Source organism: Echeneis naucrates, chromosome 16, assembly GCF_900963305.1.
Source record: "Echeneis naucrates chromosome 16, fEcheNa1.1, whole genome shotgun sequence".
Classification (NCBI taxonomy): domain Eukaryota; kingdom Metazoa; phylum Chordata; class Actinopteri; order Carangiformes; family Echeneidae; genus Echeneis; species Echeneis naucrates.
The window spans coordinates 588,361-600,369 of record NC_042526.1 but is presented as its reverse complement, the minus strand read 5'-3'; the positions used below and the strand labels follow the sequence as shown (position 1 = coordinate 600,369).

The 12,009-nt window shown below is 41.3% G+C and overlaps 1 protein-coding gene across 8 annotated transcripts in view; it reads right to left on the bottom strand.

The window, feature by feature from the left end:
* Positions 1–7,931, bottom strand: part of immp2l (inner mitochondrial membrane peptidase subunit 2) — a 79,704-nt gene extending 71,773 nt beyond the window's left edge. For 7 of the 8 annotated variants that reach the window (XR_003841802.1, XR_003841804.1, XR_003841803.1 and 4 more), the window contains exon 1: positions 7,913–7,929. The gene's annotated coding sequence lies outside the window, so the exon portion shown is untranslated. Of the gene's footprint in view, positions 1–7,908 lie in introns of all 8 variants that reach the window. The other variant, XM_029523127.1, reaches the window with a different exon arrangement.
* Positions 7,932–12,009: the final 4,078 nt, after the last annotated feature.

Genomic DNA, 12,009 nt, shown 5'->3' with positions numbered 1-12,009 from the left:
TGTTTGCGGCCTCGGTCTATGTTTCGTCCTATTAACCGCAGTGATCTGCCTCTGCTGGGCTCTGTGTGCTGCAGGGAGGAAACTCCGGCGCCGGAGCAGAAAATCCATTCTGGCATAACAACCCGTCCTGACACCAACATATTGCCATTACAGCCGGCCGCATAATTCCCCTCACGGAGAACAAGTGTGTGATCAGAGGAAGCTGGATGTGCAGCTTCCAGGTTTCCGCTCCGTTTTACAGTCGACCTGTTTCTGCACCGACACCTCGGCGCCTGCCGGCGCTCCAATGAAAACCATTTTGTTTCCTACAAGTTTCCTTTAAGCCTTGTGGCTGACGCAGCAGGTTCCACATCAAAGTCACAGCCAAATGAAAAAGCACTTCCTCTGTCCAGATCATAACATACAGGAAAACCCCCAAACTGCAGCTTCTTCCTCTGCTTTTTAATTAAAAATCCATCTTATCAATAGCGCAGCACCGCGGCAGATTTTTTCAGCTGACAGGTGAAAACTAGAGAGTCAATCTGAATCCTTCTGGGCTGCAAAAGGAAGTTATTATCACTGTCATGATTTAAATTTAAAATCTTTGTCTTAAAAGGAGTTCTGGTCATTTCCTAATATGCGCTTCATTTTAATAGAACACGTGAAAAATGGAACTGATGGCTGCTTTAACACATTGACAGAAAAACCATACAAGACACATAAAGACCAATCTGGAACTGTAAAAATATATAGGATATTGCATTGTATATGTATTGACTTGAAACTAGAGACTGAGGAGGAGGGACATTTTCCCATAGACTTCAATACTATCTGACTTTTCTTTACGACTGGTCATTGGATGGAGAGAAGGTTTAAGGCTCTTCAGAGCACGGGGTCCAGATCCAGTCTCTGTGACAACAAAGCTCAGACGAGCTCAACTACAGATCCGATAAAAGTCTGAAACAGAAGACGCCAAAAAGTTCTCATTCTATTTTTTTTTTCATGCGCCTGGCTGTTTCATCACTGCCCCGCCACAGAAAAAGCCTGAATGGGAGTTTGTTTTTCATTTGTTTGTGCCGAGCTGAAACGTGAGGAGGAAGAGAAACTCTCAGCTTCTATTGTACCAAAACTCATTAATGCAGAAAAAACAAACGATAAGAACCGGATGGCGAACCTGCAGAACAGCATGAAGAGAATAAGAATGAGTGATAATAAAGGGACTTCGGAGACCTGGCCCTCCACGGGTCCTGGTCCAGGACCGGCTGTCTGTGTCACCGTGGCTCTGCGCCGGAGAAACAGTCTTTATCAAGTCTCCAGAAAAGGCATTAATATTGTCGACATGGTGACAAACGACTTAATGCAGCACATCCCTCTCTCAGCATTGGTATTCATGCTGCTGCTCAATATGCAGGAGCAGCTCGGTAACAAGCTGTGGCAATAGACCAGGCAGGTTATCATAAACAAACACTTATTGGGGGGCTATTAGACTGCAGCAGACGCAGAAATAAGAGACCATAAAGGAGCCGAGTGAAGTCGGCCAGCGAGGGATGAGGAGGCCTCTTTCTGTCTAAAAGCAGAGTTCAACAAACTCAGTCCCACTAAACGTTTCCAGTTAATTCAGATGAGGCTGGCTACAGAAGCTGGGCCGCAGACCTCAGGTCAGCATATCGGCCCAAATCACGCTGACACATTGTGCTGCGCTTTTGCTCCAATTGCCTGAATTGAATTTCTGGGTCTCCGGGCTGGACTCCATCTCAGCCGGTGAGTAATGTTGGCGTTCCAAAGCTTTTCCAGACTGATAAATCCACAGGGGGAGGATGCAGCGAGACAGCAGGGACGCTGAGAGACCCCCCCACCCCCCCGAACCAGCTCCACCTCTGCCTCAGCAGCAGTTCTGGACTTTGTAGGGAGAGCAGACGGGGAGCCGTAGAAAAGCCCTGACCCACAAATAAGTTTAATAAGTTAGGAAGAGTGGAGGAAACTGACACTGCTGATTTGAAGATACTGCCACCAGTTGAGACAGCATCTCACAGATGCAGTCCAGGACGCCCCCCCCCCCCCCCCCAACAGGAACAATTAGCTGCCTTACATCTGGCCGACTAACACACAGCCTTAAAACTACAGCTTCCAGCTGTTGGAGGAAATTACTCAGCCTCTTTAATGAAATGATGTTTGTGAGGAGCTGTAAAGATTTATATCCGTCCCAGCAGGAAGGTGGAGAGTCTAGACCCAACATCGCACATCTGTGGTTTTAGTTTCAGAGATATTTTATTTTTTTATCCCTTCAGGGGGACATTCAGGAATAACAGGTATAATTACGTCAGCCTAACACATCGATCATATATTATACATATATTCTATCACACAGAATCTGCCCTGGGGATCAATAAAGGATTTATTATTTTTTCACATTAACACATTCAGTTACAGTTTTTTATGCATTTGTGTTTTTTAATTTTTAAAAATGTCTCCAAATATTCAGAATCAGCTCAACTTCAGTGGTTTATATATGAGACTCAGTTCAGACTCTGTTCTCTGTAATCGAGGGACAGTAGCTAAAGAATTAACTAAAAACAACACAGGTAGAATGAAAAAAAAGAAAGACAATCAGAATAACCAAAGAAAGGTCCAACAAAAAACTGAACTTTCTATCTTTATCTGATCAGGTCTAAAGGGCTGGAAAAACAAAAAACCTGTTTTTGTCTTTAATAAAACAGAAATCATACTCTGGCCCAAATTCCAATACAGAGTTATAAATCCCAGCTGATGAAATGAATGTAAGATTTTAATTAAGTACAAGTTTAATAAGTGAAAATACAAAAATTTCCCATTATCTCCCATTATTATTTTGTTACTGTTTCTAACTTCATTTCTTCTCATTATTGGAATAATGGGGTTTCCAAAGTTTTTCAAAATGGATAAAAGACAGATGTCCAATCTGACCCGAACCTGAAGTTCACCTCCACCTGCCAATGAAACGGACGCTTCAAATCACTGGGACTTTTCCAGCCGATTACCCATAATTCTCAGCAGGACAGTCTGCTGCCTCCAGAGCAAAGAGCCAAAGTCAGCAGCTCGACATCACAGCTGACAGACCCAGAAAAACCACCCAACTCCATCGGCTTTGTGTTCCTCAATTACAGAAAGCCCCAATCGATCAGAGATTTTTCTCTGGCAGGAGCTCCATCATGGCCGACAGTCTGCAGACGGAGATCTGACTGGCTGGGCTCCAACGGGAAGGCCGCGATATAAACAGAAAGTGAAGTGATGGCTGCAGCATTAGTTACACAACTGAGGCTTTTGATGTGACTCACAACGAGCTAAATATGTAAAGACTGCACTGCCAGAGGTTTTTACTGCTGCCGTCAGAAAATGCTTTTAGAGCCAGCAAACCGTGTTTTTGTGGCTTCAATCAATCAAATCAATATCTGGAGCTCATTAAGCTCAGAGCTGTGAATCAGCAGCTTCATTAACCTGCTTACATCCAGCAGTTTACGACGTACAAGTTATAGATGCCACAAAAATCCACATTAATCAATAATCAGTTCCTCAGGTCTGCTGCATCAACGTGTCGGATTCATCGACAGGTCACTTATTAAAAAGGGTTCATCCTGAGGGGAGCACAAACAGGCTCCGAAAATGTCATATTCAAATTCATAAACAACCACCTAAAAGTATCGCTCACTGATGGATGACAGAAATAAAACATCTTGTGCAAAACACTCACATTCATGTAACAAAATATTTTTGTATTTGATCATGTTAAATACAATGAATCATAATGATATCCAATAGTAATAAAAATGATTAGGGCTATGTTCAAATCCTGCAATATTGGAAAATATAAAGAATAAAACATGAATGTTCCAAATTAATGTTGTTCATAATATTTATAATAATATCCATGAAAATCAAACGTATTTCTGGTTGACATTTTAACAGTCCGATCTGTTCACAGTAACATTGTTATGAATTAATCAAAATTGCATCCCAATAATATGGTTCATGTCCATCATCACTTTACACAATGTTTGTTACGATGTTTAATAAAAATTACTTCATAATAATTTGATAAATTTACTCAAAATCTTCACAGCTCGGTCCAATCTGTGCTGAACAGGATCAAACCGGTCCTGGATCGTGTGGCGGACTCATCCTCTGGAGAGCACGAACACCGGCGGCTCATTTCACAGCTGACAAACACATCGCACCAACAACAAGGCGACAAAGAGTCACCTCGACCAGGCGCGAATATGAAATAAGTCATTTGCTGGATAATCTCTTTAACCTCATCACCAAATATTTATTCATCTCCGGGCTGCGTGATGCCGGCCATGACCGCGCTCGCTCAGCCAAAACTAAGGTGATTACTGGACGGGTGGCGGTGTTGACTGTACGCTGGGAGGACAGAAATGGGATTTGTCCGTCATGCTGAACACCAGACGTGACTCTTTAGCCCAGGGCAGCCGGAGAGCATGACAGAAATCCCTGCTCCGCTCACCTCGGAGGCCTAATGGGCAGTTTGTGCCGCTGTCATTAGCTCAGACAGCCACACTGGGCCACAAATATGAGCTTAAAGCTACTTGACAGCACAGAAATAACCACAACGAGCCGCCACCAAACACGCCCACCCAAAGAGGCCCTTCGAGGTGTTCTCACTGAGAAAATATCAGCTGTCAGAACCAACTCAACAAGAGACACAAAAATGAAACCACAAGTGATGTCACTGCCTAAAAAATCTGACAGAGAAGCAGCGGATATGGCGTTACACTACAGTCTGATATTTCTGATGGTGGAGTTTTTCATTTCACCCCTCAACAATTTTGTGGCCCTGCTGCTCCTTCCTGCTGAGACTCTGAGGCAACCAAACATCAGAGAGCAGCAGGACTCCAGTTAACACCAGGTAACACAACCAGCAGTAACCACATTACAACACAACACCTCCACATCCCTCTAACGCACGATGTGAGAACAAAATGTATGTTGTTATTGTAAATTATTCAGATTTCTTTAAACTACCAAGAAGTGCATTTTTGATGTAGACCAGACTTTTATGAGAATGTTTTATTGTCCTCACCCTCAAATGTAAAAGTAGACTGCACTGAAAACACACTCTCAGGCCGCACAATCAGTCTGCCCAAACGCAAAACGAACAGACAGCCACTGCTTTTGCAAACAGCACCCTGAATTTGACCAATTGTGCTCCACATATTTGTTTTGTCATGTGGCGTGTCTGTTTTGAATGCGCTGCCGGCTGCACAGAAAACAGCCCCTCTGGGATATTAAAGATTCTTCAACGCACCACGAGCTGTGTCAGACTGAGCTGGTCTTCTGTTTGATAGCTAACAGGCCGATAACTGGAGACATTTAGTTTTACATACGAGTTATTGTTTATTAACATTAAATATCAAAAACAAAATGTGTCATTGAACTACCAGCAGGTCACCTTCAGAAAAACTCTTCTGGACTGTATTCAGAATTCATTTTTTATTTTTATTGATTTGTGTTCATCTGAATCTGCAATCTAACAAGTAACTGAGCAAAAAGTGAAATATGTGCTGGAGTAGAAATAGAAATTCAACAACTTACCAAGGAAATATATCTATAAATACATCACTTTTGTACAAGGCTGAACAGAAATATAGAGTGAAAACAAACCAAACATTTCCAGATTTTAAAACATGTCTCGTATGTTTTAAAGTAAAGTAAATCTGGCGCTTCTGGGTGTAAAGGTGTTTTTCTCAAAGCGCGAGTTCACAACAAACTTCCTCATTCTTCATTCTTCATCTTTTTTTCTGCCATTCTTGAATCCCAGAGTGATGAAACATTAAGTTTGGACTCCAAGTTCAATTTCTGTTTCTTCACATGCTGCATCTAAAGTATTTTGCTGGATATTGTTTAGTTCATGCATGAATAGAAACATAAATTGGGAGACAGCTGGTCTGATTATATCTGTGCACAGGAGGATTGTCATTGTTTGTGCACTTGTTTGCCCTCCAGACTTACAATTTCTCAAGTTCTTAAACTTCAACATCCTGAACAGAAAGTTTCACTAAACATCATCACCATAACTGAGACTTGTGGGCAGAGCTTGGATTTGCCAGTTCCACACAATCAAAACATTTCATTTTTATATAAAATAAATATTTATATTCAGATTTTTCTGATTTCTTTCTTTCTGTAATCACAACCCAAGCTGACCACCTGTGGCCATGTTGGTTTTGCAGGATGTTTGGGTGCTCAACGGTCCCTGAGTTTTCTTTCAGAGGCTCAGTCGTTTGTCTGAACCTGTTTGTGGAGTTCTAATCTTTTAGTTTAGTGATACGTGACAAATTATTATTCCAATGACTTTAATTAACGGCATCTCATTTCTGTATTTATTCTACCTTGTTTTTCTGTAGGTTTAACAACGTTCAATTCAAACCTTTTCAAAGTCACTTTTCACCCCCAGCAGGTTCATACATGGCCTGGTTTCTCAGCAGCATTTTACTTCATTCGTACTTTTCTTCATGTCACGTACTTTTGTTTGTTTTTCATGGTTGTGTGACAGAAAGTCATTTGAGTCCACAACAAAGAACCTATTTGTGGCTCCTGAGGAGGGAGAACAGCAGCTCTGCTGATTGCATCTGTAATAGCTCACATTTAATCAAGTCTTCTTCTCAAACACTCTTTCAGCAACAAGACAGCGTAACATTATCCACGGTGGTGGGGATTATGTTGCAGTCCCATGTGTTATATGAAAAGAAATATACAACAGCAAATCAAATTCTTATTACTGCAACACAACAGGGCTGCTCCCAAATTCTGCTCAAGACTTAGAACTAAAATTATCATTTATTATTTTTCAATTATTTTGTTATTGTTTAGCCAGAAATTAGCAAACACGTCACTCAAAAGTCCCAAAGTGATAGCTTCAGGTGACTAAAAGTTCAAACCTAAATGAAATCATTGTTTAGTGATTCAAGATGCAAAAACAGCAAATGAGAAAATATTTAATATCTCTGTTTTATAATTAACTTAAAACTATGTATTCAAAACCTGAATTTAAATTGTTTAATTTATCCAGTTGTGGTTAATTTAATCCAAAAACCAGCTTTAACATTCAACAGGATGTGTGAGGCTGAATCTCAGTTGTTTAACATTTTATTTTTGTAATTTATGATTTCATGCACATTTACACTTTGAAACAACACAAAGTAAAGTATGAAATCCTTAAATACTCCTAAAAAGATTTAGATAAATAAAATTAAAATGAATTAAGCTTCAACTTCCTGAAGGTTTCAGACGCTGAAGTTTGACCATTATCATTAATTATTAAATTACCTGTTGGGTGAACTCCAGCTCGTTTACATCAACCTTATTATTTCATGTTCAGAAATAAGCGAAACATTGAACAAGAATTTAAAAATCCAAGACAGCAGCACAGATCCTGAACAACCCACGCAGTTAAAATACCACTTTAACATCACACAAATAATAAAAACAACAACAACAGGGGACTTTAACGACCTCTGCAGAGCCTCCACAGGACGTCCAGAGACCAACAACCCCCGGACCTGAGGAGGAAACTCTCCCACAACGGACCCACAACGGTCCCACAGCGGGCCCACAGCGGACCCACAACGGACCCACAACGGACCCACAACTGCCCCCAGTCAGCCACAGAAACAGACAACTTCTCCTGAAAGTTCTCCTCAGCCAGTTTCCACTGACTGTTAGCGGCTAACCGTTAGCACACACCGTAGCGCTACAGCTAGCAGTTAGCTGCTAACAGGTAACGGCGGAGGGAGTTGTTCGGTCTGTGGCGCGAGCCCCCGGTACCGATGACTCGGTCCAACACACCGGAGAGAACCCGGAAGTCCCAGTGCTGCCGTTAAAAGCACAACTATAACGGCGACAGCGAAGCTAAAGTTACGGAGGCTAACACACCTACCGGCAACGTGAATTCAGACTTCCTGTTGTTGTCGACGTCACCAGCCGCCCCCCGGGTCTTAAAGACTTCCGGTTTGGCTCAATCAGAGCAGCACGGGTTTAAATCTTTGAGTTTATTATCATTACTATCATCGACAACGACATCAATATTATTTATAATTATTATAAATGGCCGTGGATTGATAGATTGGCTTCATTATAATGACATTAGGTAAATATTGGTATAACTGATATCATCATAAATCATTCCAACAGGAGAGCACCAACTTTGGATTAGTCCAGTCTGTCGGAGGGCCCACATCTGGAGCCAACAAAGAACAGCTAAATGGTTTTATTTCGTTTTTTCTAATTCATCTCAGTATCACCAACAGTTTCATCTAGCATCCGTTGAAGGACCTGCAGAGATTTTGTCTGCTAAAATAAATCTGTAGAGCAGAAACAAACGGTATGAACCAACCTGCAGTGGCTCTGCTCCTGCCCCGAGCTCTCTGTGGAGCTTGTTTTATTAAAGGGAAGAGTTTATTATTCATCAGGATAACCGTGGAGTGTCTGTGCAGGAGGAATTATTATTCTTTATTAAAAGAGGAGTAAGGTTGTGTCAGATGGAATGAATGGACGGATGAACTGTCTCCTCTGAATGCTGCGGTTAAGATCAAATACAGTAACAGCACAGACATTTCCTGCCTGTGAGAAGGAGCAGTTTGAAATGGGAACTCGTACCAATTCCACTTTAAAAGCAGGCATTTCTCTTTCATGATAAGGAGTCAGATTTCTCCTGCAGGGTTTAATTAAAATTGGAATGTAAGAACCATTATCAGACCTGTAGCCCGCAGTCCTCGCACCAGCGTTTCCAGTGTTTTCTGTAGAGCCACAGATTAGAGGTTACATAGTTTTACTGATGAGGGCCAGTTACAGGCCCCATTTTGGTTAAAAGCTCAGTGTTCACAATGTAATGCTATTAAAATGTGTCTGGGACCTTTCAGATACAAGATGATTTATATCTCCAGAAACTGCTGTGCACAAAAAAAGTACAGCCAATAAAGAAACAAATTAAATCAAATAGAATGTATCTATAGAAAATAGAACACATAATAATAATGGTAATAATAATAATAATAACAACCTCTCTCCTTGATGACTTTCTCTGAAAGCATAAAATTAATTATTCTTGAAATTACAAAAAACATTCAATTTTCTGACCTCTTGTGTTTCTTGCTGTCATTTTTTTATCCTTTTGTGTTTGTTTCGTGGTCACTGTTGTTTTTGTGAATGGTCACAAAAATACATTTGTGCGTCTGACTATTGTTTTTTTGTTTCTTTGACTTATTCTTGCATTCATTATTATCGTTGAAGTTTTTAATTTTCATATATTTCCAAGGCCACTTTGCAATTTTACATTAGCCGTGTGTGTGTATGTGTAGTGTTGCACCCTGAAGACCACTTTGACCTTTAGACAATAGGAGGACATTTTGGACGAAGATGAGCAGGACCAGATTATGTCAGCGAGGGTCCTTACAAAGATAAAAGTGTGTGTGTGTGTCCACAGCGGCTGTACAGGACGTGGACACGGGGAGAGAGCAGAGGAGTAAGCGCCCCCGTGGCTATTGGCCGACACTGACCCATGTGGGCGAGTCTGCCCACATAATGACATCTTTTGAGGTTGGCGGCTCCAAACAGGAGGAACGCTCTCCGTGTTCAGCCGACAGTTGCTATGCAACAATTCGTCGCCAGCAGCATCCAGGTTGGACCTGAGAGGAGAGCAGCAGTCGGGCGGAGGAGGCTCAGCTGTGTGTCTGTAGTTTCCTGGGAGGTGAGCTGTCAGCAGACCTGCAGCAGCCGCATCAGTGTGGAGGACATACAGAGACGTTCCAGGGGACAGGATGGACAAACAGCAAAACAAAACGACAACAAATGAAAAAGACTGATTCCAAATCAGACCTCTTCTTCTACCCAACTATTCCTGGACATAATTGAACTCAATTTGTCATTAATATATAAGACTTTGATCATTTTTTATTGTTTCATCATTTCATCCCCTAAGAAACAGTCCTCAATTAGATTAATTTAAACTGAAACACGCTTTTCTCTGAAATAATCAGCTCTTCAAATAACTGCAAGATCCCGAATGAAACTTGATTGTCTTAAAAATGAGCCGGCATTCTAAATTATGAATGTTTTCATGTGTTGCTCCAGCTGTTTTAAAACTGGACTAGATGGATTTCTTACATCTTTATTTAATATTTGGCTTTTTTCTCAGATAGCCGTCACTTCAACTGAAGGAAAGACAGATTTCAGTCACTTTGCCTTTGATGATGCCAAATTAACAAGTCTGAGTGTCAATTAAATAGTATTTCAATAATTAAAATAATATTTACGTATGTATGCCTGTATGTAAGTATGATGTTCACGCTGAACTTAAAAATACACATGAAAATTGAAATCTGATTTTATGTCACTCCTGTTACGCTCACCAAAAGACATCTTAATGAAGGTACTCTCCTTACAGAGGAGGACTGTATAAAATCCATAGTCCTTCTTCTTCAGTGGAAAAACAGCCTGTTAAGAGAAAAAGGCGCTTCATTTTTGGCATCGTTGTTTTGTGTGTTTTAGAAATGTCCTGAAGTGATGTCACTCACATCCATCTGAAGAAGAGTGAATAAATCTGGGGGTGTGCAGTTAGACTGATGTGAGCTGACAATACATCTGCAGCCTCCCTTTGTCATTAGCTGCATCAAGCGTAACACACACACACACACACACCGTTGGATCATGGGTAATGCAGGCGGCAGGTTTTGACAGGGCAGAAGAAGAATAAGCAATTTCTCTGTTTCTGTCTCATCGGCTCTAATCTTTTTTTTTAATACTGTCAATTATAAGTGTGATATTGCATTGTGGTTATAGTCGTGATAGTTATATTAGGACACAGAAGTCAGGCCCTCCTGGATGTCCCAAGATTCCCAGCATGCAGCTGTTTGATGAGAACATATGCAGAGAGCTCTGTATCTCCATGTGTTTCTGTGGGATGATGTTGGAGCTACAGGGAGCTGTAAAAAAAGAAAACCATACATTTCTCTGCCTGCTTGGAGGTGAAAATTGATGCGGCTCATGTGGGAGTTGTGGTCTAAATCAGAAATCCACATCATCTCCAGGCCGCATGTATCTGCAGCTGCCTTCACTCGCCTCTCCAGGGTTTAATTAGAGCTGCTGAGCTCTGTGTGAATAATGCAGCACCTGAACACACCTGAGCGGGCTGCTGGAGCTGAACGAACTGCAGGGAGGCAGAGGGAGCACCACCTCCACAGGGACAGAGAGAGAGCGAGGACTTCATGGTCTTCATGTCAGTTTAATCAGCAGTGAACTGCCAAATAAACACGTTTGATAAATATATTTGAACAACAACAGTCTGTCTCAGGATGTGAGAGTGTAGCAAAGAGGACACTGTCCTCACAGCTCCTCAGCCACCCAGTCCACCCTGAATGAGGCAGATGGGGGCTGATCCTGATTTTAATTGCAGCGTTAACATAAACTGTATTTATTTCATATTCATTATCATAATGATAATTAGCCAACTATAATTATGATATTATTCTAGTGTGATAACAAATTACCACCAAACTGACTCTCATTTATAGAGACAGAAGACAAACCAGTGCAGAGCAAACGGGTCCGTCTGTCTGTAGACTGAGCTTTTTGTGCCACCTACTGCTCTTTTTCTGGAATACACTAAATTAATTCCTAAACCAGGACTGGAATATTTAATGTGCAGGGTTGGCAAATACCCAGAAAGGCCCAGCCAACCTTAAAGCCTCATTTTCTCTGTGGGATTCCAGTGAGTTGTACTAAACATGATTAACTGAAAAGAATTTTCACCGTGTAAATACATCATGAATAAAGTTGGAGCTGACTACCAGCGGGATCGATAGAGCTGCTCTTTAAATTAGCTGATGCCGACATTGTGGATGTTCTGAAATGACGCTGTGTTTTATGAGATTATCTCAGATTTACCAGTAGCCCCTTCACAATTCCAGCCAACAATATGGGGTCAAACAGAAAGTCACATATTCTATAACTGTGCATCTCTAAAATAAGAAACTTTGA